At 36.0% G+C, this 17,893-nt stretch overlaps 1 protein-coding gene and 1 pseudogene across 3 annotated transcripts in view; one reads left to right on the top strand and one right to left on the bottom strand.

Annotated features, from left to right (window-relative positions):
* Positions 1 to 17,893, bottom strand: part of REV3L (REV3 like, DNA directed polymerase zeta catalytic subunit) — a 187,099-nt gene that overhangs the window by 143,883 nt on the left and 25,323 nt on the right. The gene's annotated exons all lie outside the window — the stretch shown is intronic.
* LOC131834981 (U6 spliceosomal RNA) lies at positions 7,096 to 7,187 on the top strand (annotated as a pseudogene).

Raw genomic sequence — 17,893 nt, 5'->3', positions numbered from 1 at the left:
GAAGTACAAAACACGGCAAGTTACCAAAATGTAACACAGACACTATGTTATCAAGTGCTGTTGGAAAAATCGTGCTGACTGAATTGCCTGATGCAGGGTTGCCACACACCTTTAACTTGTAAAAAAAGAGTACCTGCAAAGCACAGCAAAGTGAAGCATAATGAAGTATGCCTGCATGAAAATTAAACTGGGATTAATCCAAACTGTCTTAAATTAACATGTTAAATGTAATACCCAAAGTAACCATGAAGAAAACTAAAAGAGAAAGAGAGAGGTAGAGAGAGAAAGGAAGGGAGAGAGAAGGAAAAATGGAATTAAAATAGTACACCAGAAAATACCTATTTAGCATAAAAGAAGACTACAGTAAAGGAATAAAACAGCAAGAGCATAAGACACAGAGAAAACAGTAACAAAATGGCAGATATAAAACTACCCAGAACTGGTAGGTAGTCGAAGACACATTATATCTTGCCCTATAGCCCTCAACTCAATGGGGAGTATCAATTTTCCCATTTCACATTTGCCAGTACAATTTGGGGTACTATGAAAATGAGAACTTACAGAAGCATCATAAACCAAAGAAAAATTAGGAGGACTAGAATCCTTTGCCTCAGTCATGTCAAACATGCTCACTTTATTTCCTTGAATTAATTAATATACTCTATTACCAGAATAATTATCACTGAAGAAATAGGAAAATGGCTGATGTGAAGAACTGTTTGAAGACAATAAAAAAATATGATTAGTATTTAGATGGAAAATACCATAACTCCTATTCTCATTCTTTAAGGACAAGCTCCCTTGTTTAGTTCAACTGTATACACCTTCCTTTACCTACAAAAGTTAAGTGCACAACTTGTTTCCTCATTTATGTCTTCAGAGCACTTATATAAATCTATTATATTTATGAATTTACACTGTTTACGTACAGTGGAATCACATCATATGTGCATTTACTGGTAGGAAGGAATCAAGGGGGATGGAAAGAGACTCAGGTAGAGAGGTAGATCAAGAGAATGACAATGAGAATGTAATTGAATCGTGTCAGTATACCCAGTCAATAAATTTATGACCTAGTATCATGAGATAGGGTATATAAATGTTATTCCTTAGTTTCAGTTCCTTTGTATTTCTAAAGTGGAAGCACCTCCTACTGAAAGTGCCAACTAAGTGTGATTCTGTTTAAACGATACAGTTCATAGATTTTCATTAAACATGGCCCTGCTTATGGGCCAACTATTTCAACTAGAGCTCAGCTGAGGGAAAGTGATTAGTGTCTGTGTCTGTAAATAAGGAAAATTAAGCTGCTGGACTTATTAAGAAAGTGTGATAGAATTCATACAGTTTAAGAGAGTGTCAAGGGAAATTCTGCCTAATTCTAAAAAAAGGTTTTAACCTCATAACTTTGCTTCAGAACCTAATTCCCACTTATGCAACCTCACTGTTTCTGTCTCCACACCTATAGTGTGAGTTCCATGAACACATGCATGTCTTCTTATTCTTCTTATCCTCAATACCTAGAATACAGGAGGTGTTTGATCCACACTGGCTAAGCATATGCAACATAATATATGTACTTGGTCTTTATGTCTCATTCCACAACCCCATTCCCTACCTGCCACCTCACCTCCAGAGAGGTGAGAAGACTTAAAAGTTTAGTTCAATCACCCATGGCCAATGATTTAATCAATCCTGACTTTGTAATGAAACTCAATAGAAACTCTGGAACAATGAGGTTTGGGAAACCTTCCTGGTTGGTGGAACATCCTGACTCCACAGAAATAGCTGAGCTTAGGACCATTCTGAACCTTGCCCTATGTATGTTTTCACCTGGCTGTTTACTTGTATTCTTTATAATAAACTATATAAATATAGCATTTTTCTGAGTTCTGTAAATTGTTCTAGCAATTTATTGAACTGAGGGTAGGGAGGATTGAGAGAATCCCTCAATTTGCAATTGGCTAGGCAGAAGTACAGGCAGCCTGGGTATCCTTTTGGGGCTGGCATCTGAAGTGGGGGTGATCTTGTGGAACTGATCAGAGATCAGACCCTGTGGGGGTCTGATTAATTTCAGGTAGTGTCATAATTGAGTTGAATTACAGAACATCTATAGCTGATGTCAGAGAACTGAGAATTTATTGTTGGAGAACCAACAGGACATCTTTTTCATATTGGTTAACTCCTTAAGAGGTCTTTGAACTGAGTCTCGTAGAAAATTTGACTGCCTTTATTTTTTCCTCCTTATAATTTCTACTCAAAAGCTAACAAAGATATTTATAATTCCCTGCTATCTTCCCTATTTGCAAGGGAACAAGAAGGGACTAAATTAAGGATCAACTTTCCAGATTAGACTAATTAACTAAACTAATAAGCAGCAAAATATAACATTAACAAATATTTTTATGATTAATATGTCAAGAATGTGATGAAATGACATGTCCAAAATTCATGTGTAATTTAGTTTGCAGTTATTACTACAGAAAGGAAAACAGTAATTACTTTGACTTTCAGAGTGACTGGGAACATCAGTTTGGGTACTATTTAAAGGCTTGCACAGTGCGGTATACCATCGCATTTTTCTAAAAAGTCTAGCCTTAAAAAATTAAACTGCTAACAGTGTTTTCAAGCCAGAATCTCCAAGAAAATGTATACCTCTCAGACTAAATGTCATAAAAATAACTAGTTATTAACCTTTGCTAAAAATAAAATTCTGGCTTATAAAACAAATACTGTTTTGGAGCACCTGACTGGCTCAGTCTCAGGTTCCTAAGTTCAAGCCCCAATACTGGGTGTGGAGCCTACTTAAAAAAACAAAACCAAACCCTAAATATTGTTTTAGTTTCAGATGCCTTACAGCCAGAATGGTCATCTTAATCTTAATCTATGTGGTATTTCAATTCAAAGGTAAGTAATCCAAGGTCTTAAAGTAAAATTAATAATCTGATTAGTATCTGAAGATTCACATCCAGTGATGTAAAACAGTATTAATAGCTAATCAAGATAAAGTTACTATTCTTTCAAAGACACAAAAATAAAATAAAATACAGGTAATTAAATTAATGCAAATCTAGTAAACCGTTCAATGCAACCGTTCTTTATGATAGTTTAAAATAAACTATCTACAAGAAAGTAAAAAGATAACAGAGAATAAGAGAAACTATTTAGAAATGTTTGATAATGGATTTGTGTCTAGAGTAACTCTTATAACTCAGTAATAAAAAGACAACCCAATTTTAAAATGGGCAAAGGATCTGAACAGACATTTGTCCAAAAAGATCTAAAAATGGCAAGTACATGTAAAAGATGCTCAACATTAGTAGACACCAATGCAAATCAAAACCACAATGAAATATACTTCACACTTACTAGACTGCTATAATGAAAAAGTGAGACCGTAACAAGTGTTGTGGATAAACTGGAAACCTTATATACTGCTGGTAAGTAAGAATGTTAAATGGTATAGCTGCTTTGGAAAATAGGTTGATAGTTCCTCAAAAGATTAAACATGGAGTTATATGATCAGCAATTCCATTCCTAGTTATATGCCCAAGATAAATGAAAATTTACACCCACATAAAAACTTGTACATGAATGCTCATAGTAGCATTTGTCATAATAGCCAAAAGGTGGTAATAAAGGTCCATCAACTGATAAATAAATATAATGTGGAATATCCATACAATGGGATATTAATTCAGCCATTAAAAGGAATGAAGTACTGATAACAACTTGGATGAATAGGCAAATTGTAAACTGTATCTGAATAAACCTCTTACATAATTTTTTAGCCCATACATACTCACTGTTTTATTTTGGAGGTCTCTAATGAGAAGACCTAATTTTGAATATACCATTAGTGTTAATGCATTCATTAAAATGAATTATTTGATTTGTATCACATAAATTCTGACTAAGTTGAGAGAAATATAACCATTAGTCCCTAAAACCACTTTATATATCTCTATTTCCACTTAATGATGCACTAAGTATATTATTTTAGACATTTAATCACATTAAGATATGTTGTCAAATTACAGAGAGATGCTCTACTTATAGTGATCATTACTAAAAACAGGTAACGATTAAGAACTGTCAATGTAAGAAAGTTTCTTCAGACAATAAAACATTAATAAACTAAAACTGACCTACCACATGCACTTAATATTTGCTCTGTCAAAAGTAGAAGTGGCATACCCTCCTCCTACCCCTTAAACCATCCCCTCCAAAAACGCTGTATAACTTTTGTATATGAATTAAATGGAAATTTTCTTATGAAAATTCTTACGTTCAGTTACTCAATAGTATCAGACTGCTATGGCCATTTAGTTCTACTAAGCATAAAGTTGGGTATATGGGGGCCTGAATAAATCATGAAAATCAGAACTCCAAAATATTTGACAAAAACATACTGCCAAACTTATCAAAAATAATGCAAACCAGAAGTCAATGGAGCACCATCTTTAAAGTATTAAAAGAGAAAACTGAATTTTTTTAGTGGTTGCTTTTGAGTTTGCTGTATACATTTAATCTATATCCACTGTCAAATAACATTATACTGCACTTCATGGGTAATACCTTAAAACAGTATTCCAAATTCCTCTCTCCTACCCCTTGTGACATGGCTATCAAATTTCACTTATCTTTAAAAAAATAAAGAAATTTCACTTATCTATAAGCTAGGATCACTCAATACATTGTTCCTATTATTTTGAAATTATCTGTTATATCCATTAAAGAAAGAAAATAAAAGGTTTTGGGGCACCTGGGAGGTGGCTCAGTAATCAGGTCATGATCCCAGGGTCCTGGGATCAAGCCCTGCATCAGACTCCCTACTCAGTGGGAGGCCTATTTCTCCCTCTTCCACTCCCCCTGCTCATATTCCCTCTCTTACTCTCTGTCAAATAAATAAAATCTTAAAAAGGGGGGGGTGGGGCACCTGGATGGTACAGATGGCAAAGTGTCTGCCGTCAGCTCAGGTCAAGATCCCAGAGTCCTGGGATCAAGCCCCGCATTGGGCTCCCTGCTCAGCGGAGAGTCTGCTTTCCCCTCTGTCTCTCTCCTCTGCTCATGTTCTCTCTCTTACTCAAATGAATATTTTTTAAAAATTTAAAAAATAAAATTTAAAAAAAGATAAAAGGTTTTATTTTACCTTCATTTATCCCTTCACTAACTTTCCTTTTTTTTCTGAAGAACTTATTTTAACATTTCTTGCAAGGCAAGTTAACAGTTCTTATACTTTTGAAAGATAAGTTCAATGTATACAGAATTCTAGGTTAGTGATTTTTTTTCTTTGAACACTAAACATTTCTTTCTACTCTCTATGCTTGTATGGTTTGTGAAGGGAAGTCCAATGTAATTCCTAGCCTTCTTTCTGTATAAGTAAGATTTTTTTTCTCCTTAGCGCCCTTCAAGATTTTCTCTTTGTTTTTGGTTTCCTGCAGTTTGGAAATGATAGGTCCAAGGTGTAGATTTGGTGTTTGTCATATTCGGTGTCCTCTGCGCTTCCTGGGTTGGTGGTCTGGAGTCTGTCATTAATTTTGGAAAATTCTTAGCCATTATTACTTCAAATATCTCTTTTGCTCCCTCCTCTCTTCCCCTGATGTGCCTATCAAAGGCATTCTATACTTGTTACAGTGTTTTTGATTTCTATTATTTTCTTTTGATTTTTAGAATTTCAATCTCTGCTTACATTACCCATCTGTTCTTACATGTTGTTCACTTTTTCCATTAGAGCCTTTAGCATACTGATTTCCCAGTCTGACAGTTCCAAAATCTCTGCCATATCTGACTAGAAGTTAGACTATCTTTACTGTAGCTTTGGATATCAAAAACTAAAATTTCCTCAAACACCCTTGTTGTCCTTGGGTCTCCCTAGAAACTCCTTTAACAAAGTGCAAACCTTGCAGTTCTTTCATCTTTAATCCTTTATTATTACACAGGAGCCCTGTTGATGTAGTGGTAAAATGTGGGAGGAGGGGAAGTACTCCATAATCCAATGATGAGGTCTGAGTCTTTGAGTGGATCTGTATCCCTGGGCTATGGCTTTTGAAAGTGCTCCTGGACTCCCCCCCGCCCCAATCCACAGATGACACAGCAAGGCTAGAGAGGAAGTTGGGTGTCCCCAAGTTGGTTAGGCTCTGGTAGCTTTTCTTTTAGGGAGGGAGAGGACAAAATGCTATGAGCTGATTTCAAAATGGTTACCATTCCCCTCTTACTAAAACATAGGAAATCCTCCTGCCTCCCAATCTTAACTGAAACCCAGTGGAGCCTGTGGAAGAAAACCTCACAAGAGCATGGGAGCCCTCCTAAAACTAGATCCACAAAAGTTTTTAACTATCAAGCTAATCCACACTCAGCTTCTGGCAGGTAATCAGTTACAGTTAAGTTTTCCTACCAGTTCTTGGCTTCATTGGTTTATGCTCCCACCAAGCTGTGATCCTTTGTATTCTTCGCCTGTCTCTCCAGTTTTGGAGGCACCAGTTTACTCTGTGATCTTAGTTCTCTGACAGATCTAAGAAGAACTGTTGCTTTTTAGTTTGTTCAACTTTGTTCCTGATATAAGGACCTCAAGAGTGGTGACTTCCAATTTCTTTCATGTCTGAGTGGAAACCAGAATTCAATGTCTTTTTTATGTATTCCCATCATTCCTTAAACACTTTTTTTTTTTTAATTTTCTGGAACAACGAGATGTTCTAGGTTCATTTTTGAGTTTTCTCAAGGGACTCTTGATTACTTTTAGTGAAGAATACTGTTTAGAAATCAAGATCTGGATGCAAAGTATGCTCATTGCTATGGAGGTATCATTACTCCTAGAGCCTCTAAGCACATACTAGGAAATTTATATATTTATAAACATATACACACACCATATATTTCTCTATCTATCCATCCCTCCTTCTCTGTATGTAATGAAAATTATTCTCAAACCCCCAATTCCAACCCAACACCCTAGAGACATTCTAACTGTCCCTATGTCCATGCTTCTTTCTCTTTGGCCAACAGTGAGAAACCTGGCTCCCATTTTCCTTAATGTATTTGTTTGCAAAATCCTAAAAAACTAAGTACTTACTTTCAGAACTCCTACCCACTACCATTGAGAAAAGCACATATACTAAAATTGGAGTGATACAAAGATCAGCATGGCCCTTGTACAAGAATGACACCCAGTATTTGTTTACTGTTCTTTTCCGGGGTGGGGGGAATAGGGTCGGCACAGAGAGGAGTGGTAAAATTTTCAGATAACAAAATGCACAAATACTAACTACACTTTATTAATTTTGACAAATATATCTTCATTGGGTTTTGGAACATTTTCCATTTTCATCACCTCCAAAATTCCCTTGTGCTGCTTTCCTGTCACTCCCCACCTCCTATAAAGCAGTCACTGTTCCGATTTTTTACAATAGTTTTGTCTAGCACTTCATAAAAATGGCATACTTTTTTGTGCCCGAATTCTTTTGCCCAGCACTGCGATTTTAATGTTCATCCAGGATGTCACATGGATCAGTAGTTCATTCCTTTTGTTGTCCCATAGTAACTCCTTGTATGGATAATCAGTTTGTTTGCCCACTTTATATATGAGCTAAGAGATTCAGAGTGCCTAAAGTCTGGATGAGAAAAATTCCAAGGGCCTCTGAGCCAGAAGTATTATAAACTCTTGATTCTTAGTTTGGTGTTCTTTTCTTTTTCTTTTACCAAAGTACCAAATTTTTAAAAAATAACAACTGGGGCACCTGGTGTTTCAGCTGGTTAAGCACCTGACCTTTGATTTCAGCTAAGTCATGGTATCAGGACTGTGAGATGGAGCCCAGGGAATCTGAGATTCTCTCCCTCACCCTTTTCCTCTCCCTTTCCACTCATTCATAAGAACTCTCTAAAATAAATCTTTAAAAATAAACAAATAAATAATAAAAATAACAAAAACTCCAAGGATATATTTTAACCATATAAAGTTAGTGATGTATAAGGAACTACCTACATATAATCACATCACAGGTATAATAATATTTTTCAAAATCACCACTGTGATACTTTCCAATGAGTTCTTAGTAGGAAATGAAAAATATCTAAAATTAAAATGTTATTAAATCAAATGAAAATATTTTTAAATCTTTAAGAATATCTATAGTTAACATTGACATTTCTTCCATAATCTGTAAATTCAAATTCCCTCCTAATCCTTACTTCTGCCAATGCTGATTTCAAATTTACCCGGCATTTCTTAAAAATCTCTTAAACATCTACATAATTAAACATTATAACCAGTCCTCAATGAAAGTAATTTATACATTATTCATTAATTTCCTCAGTTTATTAAATTTATAAACTACCAAGAAGAGTACTCTCCTTATTCTAGCCTTTCTGGGCAATTTTTACCCTTTTGAATTTCTCCTCAGGTCTGTCAAATCATCCAATTCTAATTCCCTACTTAGAAAATATACCAATCTCTCTCTCTTTAAAACATAACATAAAAGACAAGTTTTTCTTCAACCCATAATCTTTAAACTCCTCCTCAAACCACAATTTAGTAATTCTGTACTTTTCTGTAATTTTCCTGTACTATGAAATGCTACTACATTTCATTTCATGAATTTCATTTCACGATGAAAGTTTATGGTAGCACCATTCAAGGTGACGTAAAGTCATTGCCATAGACTGAAGGGCCAAAAAGTAGAACACCGAGAGTGAGACTGCCATTAGAATGGGTTGTCCCACCACCTCCCCTACTGCCCAAACACGCATACCCTGTGTCTTGGCCCAATCTAGATGAACTTCCTGAAGATGAAGTAGTGGAGGAAGTAACAGAATTTGAGTTCTCTTCCTCAAAAGTATAAACAAATCTATGGATCAGTTTTATTAAACGTAGGTCCCAATGTGAGGTTCCCCTCTAATAGGTTTCTAGAATTCTCATGTATTCTAAAACAACATCCATCTCACAAGAACATGGTGAAATATAAAGCGTACCTTGAAGTACTGAGCATCTGTAGATACTGTATTAATTTGAAATGCTCCTACAAGTTAGGGGTTATTATCCTAATTTTCCTAAGGTGAAAACAGATTAACTTCAGACTTAATCAATCTACCATACATATGATGACCTGAGAACGTAGTCTATAATAAAAATAAGGTAGATGAGACCAACTGACTTACTGTATTTCGTTTACAAGTCACAATCTTTAGCTCATAATTTATATGAATGAAGGCCCTTCATGAAATGAAATGTAAAAATGAAATGTAAATGAATGATTTCATTTATGTGAAATAAAATGCTAATTATGATTTGGAGTGAAGAAAACGAAAGGTTTAAGATGAATCAGAGCACTGAATACAATTCTATAACAAAACTTCCCAATTCCCAGTCACTACACCAAGGACAAATGATGGTTTGATTAACAGCTATGGCAAAGAAAGCTATTTAGTACCTGGTTTCACCTTTTTGGTTTCAGGTTCCAAAAATTCCTGTGAACTTCTTTTTTCATCAAAACAAAATAAAAATTTTTGATATAGCCAAGATTTCATGCCCGAAGAGCTAGACCACAAGTCTAATGAAATTCGACTTATTTGAAAGAAAAAGAAATGATAGGGATGTGATGTCACCTGCTCATTCTTCTTGTGCGCCATTAGAAAAACTGTACAAAGTAGGTTAATGTTTAAGATATACTTTCCTGAACTCCTTAATACTTTCATCCTACTTCTTCTCTAAAAATATAGTGGCCAAAATAAAGATCTATGGAAAGCAATGATTAATCCAGAGAACTAATGTAGGTAGTCAGGCAACTGATCAATTCATCATCTTCAATTATTAGCTGACTTGGGCGCCTGGGTGGCTCAGTGGGTTAAGCCGCTGCCTTCGGCTCAGGTCATGATCTCAGGGTCCTGGGATCGAGTCCCGCATCGGGCTCTCTGCTCAGCAGGGAGCCTGCTTCCTTCTCTCTCTCTCTGCCTGCCTCTCAGTGTACTTGTAATTTCTCTCTGTCAAATAAATAAATGAAATCTTTAAAAAAAAAAAAAAAAAAAAAAAGTATTAGCTGACGATAATAAGATGGCAATGGGAAAAGAACATAAGAAACTCTTGGAACATGGCAAAATGCCTTGGAAATGAAGGAAAAATAGAAACTTTTGGTTCCAGTTAAAGTGTCAATGAGAATATACTTCTATCTGAAGAAAAAAAAAAGTGTTAACAGGAATGCAGATAAAATAAAGACAATTAAAGGTAGTAAATAAATTTAGAAATTGGATTACTAAAAGTACCCTTACAAAGCTTACAGAGAAAGTATCTTTTAAAAATATTTTCTGGCCTAGTTGTTCCAAAGTAATAAAGAGAATAAGCCAACAATCAAACATACATTTTTACTGAACACCTAGTAAATAGATGGTTTTGCATAGGTAATGTGATTTTATTTATTTTTAAAAAGATTTCATTTATTTGAGAGAGAGAAAAAGAGAACATGAGTGGTGGGGAGGGACAGAAGGAGAGGGAGAAGCAGACTCCTCACTTACCAGGGAGCCCAACTCAGGGGCTAGATCCCAGGACCCCAGGATCATAACCCAAGCCTAAGGCAGAGGCTTACTCGATTAACCAACCGAGCCACCCAAGCACCCTGGTAATGTGATTTTTAAATGAATTAAATATAGTCTCTTGCCCCATCTTTAGCTGGCGATAAGGTTGGGGCACCACGTTTCATATAAGACATAATAGAAATGGAAACAAAATGCTTAGGAAGCCTGGAGAAAAGAGAATTCGAATGGAAGTGTGGCAAAAAGGTTTCACAGAAGTGATATTTCCACTGGACTTCAAAGGATGGGCAGGTATTTAATAGGCATAGATAGAAAAAAAGTTAGAGCAAGGAAAAAAAACCGGAATAACATAAGAAAGGTATGGGGGTTAGAAATAAGTGTAAGATATATTCAGGAAAATCCAAGTGTATATGAGTGGAGTGGAAAAATAGTGTTCATGGTAAAGAGAGAGAAAATGAGAAAAGAAAAGCCTAGAGAAGCAGATTGGAAAAGAAACTGAGGAATCCCTAAACACTACATAATAAGTTCATTTTTAGCAGTAGGGATTCAAATTATTTTGGGCCTTAGAGACACACATAATCTAGGTTCTTACTATCAGATAAGCCTGCAAACAAGTTAAATTTCACTTTAACAACTATGCTGTCTTGCAGTCATCAATCAGCAACTCCCATGTGAAATTTAAAATCGGAATAAATGCAGAAGCTGGTTAAATGCTAAATGTTAAAAGATATCCAGCTGCTCAATGGTCAACATGATTATAAACAGGTTGACCACTTAATTTATCATCTAAACTGGGATTTTTCAGAATAAAAGGGGGAAGACACTATTAATAATTACACTAGTATAAATTCAGAACATCCCAAGCAAACTGGGATGAGTGGTTAACCTAGTTTTAAAAACTCCCCAAATCAAAGGGACTCTTACATTCTCTTCAGTGGGAATTTCCAACTGTGGAGCAGGAGAATTCAGTATTAGATATTGAGATCAATGGCTATAGCATTTTAAAGAAGCACATACTAAAAATGAGTAACAGATCTATTTTATAGTAGCAGAGACATGAAGGGTGAATAACTTCATGCAAATCTGTATAAGACTTCTTTATCTTAACTAATGACAACCATGAACACAAAGCAACTACACATTGATTACTAACCTCACAAGCACATTTAGACTTAGATAGTATTCCCTAAGTTTCTGTTTTTCCTATTTGAAAACAAGTTAATTTTCAACTATACCAACCATCTCAAAGCATATTACTTTTTCTTTTAATACAAGAGAGAGGAAAAATATCTGTTTTTACTGCTAAAATTACAGAAAACACTATGGCTTGGCAAAAGATTGTTATGTGGATGGTTGCAACTTGGCCTTTAATCTTTTGCCAAACACCATACCACAGGTGTTCTGAATTACCAGTAAACCCAGATGTGAGATATTTCAAATCCAACCAGAAATTGAGACAAAACAATCCTATGGTCTTCATGAATGAAACCAAGAACTTCTTTTAAAAAGGGAAAGGAGGGAGCACCTGGGTGGCTCAGTGGGTTAAGCCTCTGCCTTCAGCTCAGGTCATGATCTCAGGGTTCTAAGATCGAGTCCCATATCGGGCTCTCTGCTCGGCAGGGAGCCTGCTTCCTCCTATCTCTCTCTCTGCTTGCCTCTCTGCCTACTTGTGATTTCTGTCAAATAAATAAAATTTAAAAAAAAAAAAAAAAAGGAAGGGAGGAGAAACCAAGAACTTCTAATGTGTAATGTTAGCACTTTGGGAAAATAATTTAAATTCTTTCCAAATATTCATTCTAGTTAAAGTCTAAGACCTGATAAAGAAGGTCTTGACACTGAAAAAAAAAAAAAATCAAACTTTTGTTATTAGAAAACATTTACAATCACCTAATACCACAGGTTGGCCAACATTTTCCCCTAACAGGACAAATAGCAAATTTTTAGGTTTTGTGGGCCACAGAGTCTCTTGTTGATAATACAGAAATGAATGGAGGGGGTTGTGATCCAATAAAACTTTATTTAGAAAAACAGGTGGTGGGGCTGGATTTGGTTCTCTGGGCTTTATAAAAGTATAAGCGCCTTTGTATCCCTTATCTTGGACAGTGTCTGGTACATAATATATGATCCGAAAATGTCTGTCAATGAATCCTATTATTTAATCAAAAACATAAGCAAAATGTCTGAGCTATCTTGTTACACTGTGTTTACTGAATGTTATTTGAGACTAACTTCCTAGTTAGAATTTGTAAGTTGGTATTTCTCACAAAATACTTCAAAATTTCTTTTCATTTAAAAAACTGTAATTGTAATATTAATCATGGTCATGTCACTACTGAACTCTGGTTTACCCAAGATTAATACTAATTTTCTGGCTCCTTGGCCATTTACATAAATAGATCATCTAATTACATAGTGTAAGGACCAGAGCTGAAAGGTCATGTTGAGTTAAAGCTAGAGTTAATACCATGGCAAGTGAGAGTGAAAGGCAGGTGGAAAGAAGCCTGAGGAGAAGACTGGTGTGCAGAGGAGAGAATGGAAGAGAAGACAGAACTGTCTGTACCATGCAGTGAAGATCTGAGAGATTTCTCTGTATTATAATAATAAATCTCCTTTTTATTAGAGCTTCTGTGAAAGGGCTTCTGTTCTTTGCAGTTAAATGATTCCTGCCTAGAAAATGGATTATGAGACATTTGAAGAAGAGTTAATATTTGAGCTGAATTTTTAAAAAATGAAGAGACAGGGATTCCAGTCTACATGGATTAAGAGGGAACAGATTTACCATCCTGCCTGAAACAACAACAAAAACAGAAAAAAAGAAAGAAAGAAAGAAACAGACATTAGACATTGGCTAGTATAGGAGAGTAATCCCTGACAGAAGGAAACAAAATGAGCCCTCTTCTAATAGCTCCCTGCTTAGAGAGTGCTTCCAGGGAGCAGAGAGGGGAAGAAGTCAGGTAGAGCTCAGCTATCTTCCTGAGTTGAGGAAGCAGGAGTCCAAGCTTGCTAGAATATGTCCAGTAGAGTACCACCAAGGAGACAGTTGTAGAAAGATAGTAGAGTAGATCTGCAGAGGGCCCCCTGAAGACTTTACTGAGTAACATCAGCAGAAACTTGTGAGTAATCTACCTGAAGCAGGAGAACTAAAAGGAGCAGAGGGACCAATTTCAGGGGTCAGACAGTGGCAGGAAGAATTTGTTTCATCCAGAATGGGAAAAAAAATCTCACAATTCACAGGACATCGGACAGAATAATCATAAGGTTATTGCCTCAGTAATGGAGCAAAATGCGCCCTGGATAAAGTTCATTCTGTTTCCACCTGGACAGGCATAAGAATAGCATTGAAAGTGTCAAACATTTTTCAAGTAAGTGTCAAAACAATTTCCAAGTAAGTGTCCCAGAATAAAACAGAATATTTCTAGAAATACAAAATATCCTAAACACAAGGTTAAATTCATAATGTCTGGCATCTGAAAAAAAAAATTATCAGACATGAGAAGAAATAGAAAAATACAGCCCATAATGAGAAGAAAAAGCAGCAACAGAAACAAGCCAATAACTGATAAATATTGGAGTCAGCAAAAATATCAAGATAATTCTTATAATCTGTATGTTGAAAAAAGTGGAGGAATGCTTGGACATGTTAAGCAGAGATGTGGACAATATAAAAAAAAGGTGAATAAAAATTTTCATCTTACTAGAGATGAGAAATAAATGTTTGAGATGAAAAATACAATAGATGGGATTAAAAGTACATTAGAAATGCCATGGGTGCCTGGGTGGCTTGGGGTGGCTCAGTTCCTGATTTTGGAGTCCCAGGATCAAGCCCTATATAGGGCTCCCTGCTCAGCAGGGAGTCTGCTTCCTCCTCTCTCTCTGCCTACCTCTCTGCCTACTTGTGATCTCTGTCAAATAAATAAATACAATCTTTAAAAAAAAAGAAAAAAGTCTTATAAAAAAGCCAGAATGAAGGATTAAGAATTTGAGAGCAGCAACAGAAATTACCCAAAATGAGGCACAAAATAATCCGGGGGGGTGGGGGGGGAGTCAAAACATTTAGTAACCCACGCAACAACTTTAAGCAGACTCATACATATGTAATTTGAGTCTTCAAGGTGGAGGATAAGTGCTATATAAAATTATATTTTAAAAAAAGAGGAAAGGACAGTATGGACTTCAAGTAGTGCATAAGAGCAAGCTATACAGATTATGGAGAGGGGGAAAGAAATGAGAAAAACTGTACATTTGGCTATAAATCTGACAAGGGCTGATAAATAACACAGTTAGAAGCTATTACCTCTAAGAAAGGAGGAGGACCAGGATTAGGATGTGACGGTAAGGAAAGAGAGAATTGAGAATATTTTAAAGGAAGAAATCATAGGAATTCATGAATAACTTTGTACTGAAAAGAAGAATGTTAAGAGGTTGAAATTTTGAAAAGGACCAGACTAGTTGAGTCCTAGCTTCTCTATTTACTATTTGGACTTGGAGAGGTTATTCAATATCTCTCTGGCTTACTTTCCTCATTAGTAAAGTAGAGATAATAGCAGCACCTATGTAACAGGGCTGTTTTGAGAATTAAGTTAGTTAAAACATGTGAAGTACTTTGGCCTGTAATAAGTGCTTAATAAACACCGGCTATTGCAATTCTCAAAACTTTTGGTCTCAGGACTATTTTTGCCTCTTAAAAGTTATGGAGGACCCCAAAGAATTTTGCTTACTTGTGTAATGTTGATCAATATTTACCATATTAGAAATTAAAACTGAGAAATAAAGTATTAACATTTTCATTCATTAAAAATAGTAAACCTATTACATGTTAACATGAGTAACATTTCATTTTTCCAAAGAAAAAAACTGGTACAAAGATAGAAATTGTTTTACATTTTTGTAAATCTCTCTGACGTCTGGCTTACTAAGAGAAAGCTGGGTTTTCATATCTGCCTCTGCTCAATCTGTTGCTTATGTTGTTTTGGCTGGGAAAGACAACCAACCAATCTGTGTCCTGTAGAAGCTTACACACCCAAGAAAGCTAAGATAGCATCTTCTGGGTAGAACGATGAAGTTTAAAAAGGGGGACAGCATAGTATTCGTTCTGTAAATCTTAAGAGTGCTTAAGAGGAGAATAAGGGATTAACTATAAACTACTCTAGTCAGCTCACAAGAGAGAGCCAGAGAAACTTGTATTTATCCCACATGGGATATAAGGAGAACTGTAGAAAGGATGGAACCACAAAGAATTCCCATATAAGATAATAGAGATTCATAGTTCTACATAAACAGTAAGGAAATGCCTGGGCCTGAGCTGAGAGTTTAGAAAGTTTAAGCATAAGAAGCCAGATTTCCAAAGAACACAGAGAAAAAGAGAACAGGGCCAAGGAATGGAATCTGAGGCAGGTGGGGAGGCCAGGGGGGTGCTAGACAGAAGGAAAACAACTGAAATCTTTTTTGTGTGTGTGGGCAAAAGATTATTAAATAGAAAAACTTCACTAGAGTAGATATGTGAATGGCAAATAAGCACATGAAAAGATGTCCAGTAACCGTAGTCCTTAGAAATGAAAATTAAATCAATGAGGTATCATTACATTCCCAATAGAAAGGATACAATTTAAAAAAGACTAAGCCAGAACGAAATGTTGAGAATATGGAGAAACTGGATTTCCCATACACTGCTGGAGGTAATGCAAAACGGTATAGCTCTTTTGGAAAGGAGTTTGGTAGTTTCTTATAAAGTAAACTAACTATATGACCCAGCAATCCTATCTCTAAGTATCTGTAAGAGAAATGAAAATATATATTCACATAAAGACTTGCACATGACTGCTCAGAGCAGCTTTATTCATAACAGTCCAAACTGGAAACTATCCAAATGTCCAGATCCCAGTGAACAGTATAACCATATAATGGAATATGACTTAGCAACATAAAGGAACACACTACTCATCCATGCAAGAATATGGGTGAAGGCACAAATAACTACATATTGTGTATTCCATTAACATGAAATTCTGTAAAAGGTAAAACTGTAGTAATTATATTATATATCGTAATTATATAGTAATTACAGTGACAAAACAGATCAGTAGTTGCTCGAGGTGGGGAGGAAGCTTTGATTGAAAGGGACACAAGGAAACTTTTTAGAGTAATAGAAGTGTTCTATATTATCATAATTGTGGTGATGGTGGTTACAGGATGGATACATTTGCCAAAATTCATCCATCTGTATACTTAAAACTGGTAAATTTTGTTGTATGTAAGTTATACCTCAATAAAACTGATTAAGGAAAAAGAACAACGGACATATCTTCATCTTACCTGTCACTCACCAGGATTTCTTAATGTCTGACAGAAAATGGCACTAGGTAGGAAAGTACAGATGCAGAAATCATTGATTAGAAAGAACAGGGAGTTGATAGAAATGATGCAGTCATAAGAAGAAATATGTCATTTTAATGAGATTCCAAAAATGAGAATATTTATTTTTTAAAGATCTTATTTGAGAGAGGGAGGGAGAGATCACAAGTGGGGGGGGGGGTAAGAGGGAGAAGCAGACTCCCCACTGAGGAGGAGCCCAAAACAGGGCTTGATCCCAGGACCCTGGGATCATGACCTGAGCTGAAGGCAGCCGCTTAACCAACTGAGCCACCCAGGCGCCCCAAGAAAACAATTTGCTTCTAAAAGAGACCTTGACCAGTCCAAAATAGGTTTCATTGTAATAGTATTTCTTTCGTTATGTTCTAAGAACTACCTAAACCAGAAGCATCCCAGACCATCTCTACCAAAAACTCTGTGTGCAAAGTCCCTAAATCTCCATTTAAATTTCTCCCAAAGAAATTACTTAGTGGAGTGCCTAATTGGCTCAGTTGGTTGAGTATGTGACTCTTGATCTTGGGATTGTGAGGTCAAGCCCCACAGTGGATGCAGATATTACATAAAAATAAAAATTCTTTAGGGGCACCTGGGTGGCACATTCAGTTAAGCAACTGACTCTTGGTTTCAGCTCAGGTCCTGATTTCAGGGTTATGAGATCAAACCTCACATTGGGCTCTGTGTTGGGTGTGGAGGCTGCTTAAGATTCTCTTTCTCCCTCTCCCTCTGTTCCCCCCTCTTAAAAACATTATTTTACAAACTAAATCAGAAAGAGGCACTATTCTAGAAGGAATGTATACGTGTATACACACACATATGTGAACTATGTTTGCAACAGCTCCGAGTGAATAGTATTAAATAGCATATATGATTTCTTTATAAAAACACAGAATCATCATTACTTCATGGAGATGTAAGCACCTCAAAGGAGCTCATCTACAAAACCCACTTAGGATACTGCCAAGGTACTTAATGTATTCCTTGTCAATCACCCTGGACTTAAGTAAGA

Source organism: Mustela lutreola, chromosome 6 (genome assembly GCF_030435805.1).
Source record: "Mustela lutreola isolate mMusLut2 chromosome 6, mMusLut2.pri, whole genome shotgun sequence".
NCBI classification, from domain to species: Eukaryota; Metazoa; Chordata; class Mammalia; order Carnivora; family Mustelidae; genus Mustela; species Mustela lutreola.
The sequence above is the reverse complement of the archived record's forward strand: the minus strand, read 5'-3'. Positions and strand labels throughout refer to the sequence as shown.